Below are 4,106 nucleotides of genomic sequence, written 5' to 3'. Positions count from 1 at the left end.
GGATATCTAATAGTGCATGAACTTTCATGAGTGTACCTATTATGTAATTATTAAAAAATGGCTGCCTGAATGAAAAGAAAACACGAGTCATATGTTCATCAAATCTGCTCATGACTTCATTATTACCATGGAAACACTACTGAAATTATATGTTTTAACGTCTCCGCATCATACAAGGGGGGGGGAGGGCCCCTATGCACTTGTTAGGAGTACATGGTAGTTGGGGGTATGTTCTTGCTCTGATGGAGGGGTGCAACAGCGTATTGTTGCCTGTTTCTTTTGTGCAATTCTCAGTGGTACCATGTACTGTAGTACGATGCACGTAACTCACATTGATTTTGTTGAATGAACTGTCTTAAATGAGCAAATCGTGTTCGCATCAGTCCCTCTTACTTTAGCCCGAAAAAGTCAACATTCTTACTTTTCATATTCTGGTGACAACTATTCAATTTCTGCTTGAGAAAGCTTGGTTTCATCCACTCCAGTTATAAAACTTTATGGTTTATAAGACACTGAAAATTCACGCTCATTTTTGACGAGTGTGAATAGATACTAGAGTGTAGCTTTCATCATACAGACATTGCTTCGCTGATGATTCCATAACGGTGTCTGAAATTGTAATAAATAATATATACATAACCAAAACCATATATAAAGTCATGGACATTGACACAAAGTTATAATATCGCCACCACAATAAAATTACACACTATAAACACCATTAGACACTGATATTTTCAGCATCGTCGCAAGATCACACAGTAGAATAGCCTTTAGGCAGACATTTCATTCATTCATCCATTCATTGCCAGACGCCATGTATCCCAAACGGGGTGGCCAAGGGCTTAGAGTTAATTGTTTTACAGGAAGGGGCACTAATCCTCCACCAACCTCACTTTACACGTAGGGATGCCAACAGCATCTGGTGTTCCCAGGCGGTCACCCATCCAAGTACTAACCAGACCCAACGTTGCTTAACTTCGCTGATCGGACGGGAAGCGGTGTACTCAACGTGGTATGGCCGTTGGCAGACAATGTCAAAAAATCAAATCATGAAAACTTCATCAGGAAGCCATATTATCAACACCGTTGCAAGACCACAGAACACAACCATCTACAGGCATTCATCACACAATAGAAACAATTTCAGGCAATCATAAGAACAAATGATCAAACAATGAAAATACCATTTAGTAGTCATATTATAACCACTGTCGTATGATGAAACGAAGATAACTTCAGGCAGTCATATTACCATCCATCCATCCAACATCCAAGCTTATGTTGCCCCATGAGGAGCATTGAAGCCACCAATGTCAAAAGAACAAACAGTAACCATTAACCGACAAGAGAGGGCATACCTCTCCCTGTGTCAATAAAATCCATTATTTAATGATGTCTAGCCACACATACTACTACTGTCATAAACACTAGTTTCCAAAATTTATAACTTCATTAAGTTTTGATAATTATTACAACACTATAAAAACATAGTAACACTACACTGATGCAACTCTTCACTTGACCAAGCACATACCCCCACCTCCCAGCACACCTAACCAAACGTATAACGGCCCTCCACCTCTTCTATAACACAGAGAGAGCAAGTCGTATATATATATATATATATATATATATATATATATATATATATATATATATATATATTATTTACTCCTCACTAAAAAAAAACTACTTAAGACACAGCACTCTACCTATCAAAAGGCATGAGATCACTGTAAGATACATAACTACGTGAAATTTCATTACTCTGTTATGAATTTTCTGTGTTTTGGCTTCAGATTAGTTGCATAGGGCACATTGAAATCTCTTTTTTGTAATTACTTAAGACAGAACATTCTACCTATCAAAAGCCAGCAGGTCACTATAGGATGCATAACAATGTGAAATGTCATAACTCTATAGTTAATACTTTCAAAGATTTGCTCCTAAAACGAAATCTCTTGGGTTCCTATTTTTGTTGATCCTTGTGATAAAAATAGGCAATGATATGCTGTTGCAACTCTTCGTCTGACCAAGAACATACCCCCACCTCCTTGCATACCTAACCACACACATATTGGCCCTCACCCCACCCCACCCCAACCCCCATATAATAGTGAGATAATAGTTCGCATTGAAATATCTGAGAAAAACTAATATTCCATTTTTTCTTTATTAAAAAATAAACCTACTTAAGACACAGCATTCTACCTATCAAAAGGCACCAGTTCACTATAAGACACATTACAAAGTGAAATTTCATGACTGTTGTGAATATTTTCTAAGGTTTTGCTTCATATTCCTTGCACAGGTTGCACTGAAATCTGAAAAAAAAAAAAAACTACACAAAACATAGCATTCTACCTATCAAAAGGCATCAGTTCACTATAAGACATAACTATTTGAAATTTCATGACTTGTTTATACTTTTTGAGATTTGCTTCAGAAACGAAATCTCTACGCCATCTGTTGTTGTTAATCTCAGTGATAACAATACCTCCTCTGACTTCGTCAGGTGGAGGATAAAAAAGTCACAAGCATACATATCATCGAATTAGCAAAAACACCAAGACGCTGTTCGAAATGTTATGAACTTACCTCATTCAAGTAAACAAAAGTATCTGGAGACAGCGAGGCAACAAGTTCGTGCATACGAGCATCAGTTACGGCTGGCTGACTGAAATGAGACAGTACCTCCCATCCTCAGTTAGGGCTGCTGTGTGAATGTGGACCAACCTGATACGGGTCTAGAACCACTGTACTCACACACACACACACACACACACACACACACACACACACACACACACACACACACACACACACACACTACACACTCTCTCTCTCTCTCTCTCTCTCTCTCTCTCTCTCTCAGTAGATTTTAATACATTTTCGATTGCCATCTAATATCTCTTGGAAACCATGCTGTGAATCCCAGGTTGAGATCCCCTGCTATATATTATGGTACAGAAGCGTCAGTATGGTTTCAAAGACGTCACTGTTTTGAAGGATTATAGTTTCTCGGGTACTCTTGGCTCTCCTCACCATTCACTAACGATCCCAACGGCGAACAAGTCTACATTGTTTTCATCTTTCTCATGGTCGGCACAACTCTAGGACTCTAATTCTAGATGTTGCCAACCGATTTTCATCCAGATGCAAGTAAGTTACAAGAACCTAAGTGTTAATGCCTGAACTATTCAGCCTCTCTTGCTCGGGATAACTCTGCTATTCGATTGCCGGTGATGACAGTCGACTGATATTCAACTGGGAGCTGAATAAATATCTGAGGGTTTTTACCAGTATCATCACTTTATAATTTTATTCTTCTCGAAATCTCCAGATGATGTTCTTCAATTCAAAATACAAGTTTCTAAACTTGAAGGATCAGATATAGTAAAACTTTTCATTTCTTTCCTCAGTACGAAATTAGAAAGAGGAGTTAGGTAGTAACGTGAAGTAGACTGTAGCACTAGTCGAACAGGGCGATACTCCCAAGATGGATGCAAAGCTGATGACCAGGCTAGCTGCAGCTTCCGTTTCATTAGCCCTTGGAACTAGCTTCTGACCATTCCCCTTTGCTGAACTTTTTCAAAGTTTCAGTAAAACAGAGACTAGGCCAGCTTATTATCCTATAGTACTTCAACTAACTGTCAACCCAAACTACATGCACATTACACACCACTCTTCCTATTCAAAATTATAAGAAATGGCATCTAAACATCCAGCCTTGGGGTTCCGATGGGAGAGGGGGCATAAAAGACTCCACCATCCGCCCCTCTCCAGGTGATGGCCAAGAGAGATGCTTGGAACCACTGTCTGACTCACTTCTACATTTCTGAAACATTCGTGGGCATTCCTCTAATTTTTTCTCAGTTGATCACTACCTCTCCTCCTCTAAACCACATCTCTTCTTCACCATGACTTAGTTGTCTGAGGCAACTGATAGCAAACGCTGCTGTGTATCCTCCTACTTTCTCTAAACTCACTTAAAAGCCAGAGGTAGCTTTTGTGTAAATGTATGAAACAACAAATCTTGCTCTTATGTTGCTGACTTACTATAAAAAAATCTTTGACTATCGTACATCTGAGATGGAAGACAT

General features: G+C 38.9%; 1 non-coding gene across 1 annotated transcript; it reads right to left on the bottom strand.

The window, feature by feature from the left end:
• Positions 1 to 910: 910 nt before the first annotated feature.
• LOC145397386 (5S ribosomal RNA) lies at positions 911 to 1,029 on the bottom strand. The gene has a single exon (XR_013896960.1). It is a non-coding gene; the product is annotated as a 5S ribosomal RNA (ribosomal RNA).
• Positions 1,030 to 4,106: the final 3,077 nt, after the last annotated feature.

The sequence above is a fragment of the Coenobita brevimanus genome, chromosome 40 (assembly GCF_032717465.1).
Source record: "Coenobita brevimanus isolate Jiangsu-jjx chromosome 40, ASM3271746v2, whole genome shotgun sequence".
Lineage (NCBI taxonomy): Eukaryota > Metazoa > Arthropoda > Malacostraca > Decapoda > Coenobitidae > Coenobita > Coenobita brevimanus.
The sequence above is the reverse complement of the archived record's forward strand: the minus strand, read 5'-3'. Positions and strand labels throughout refer to the sequence as shown.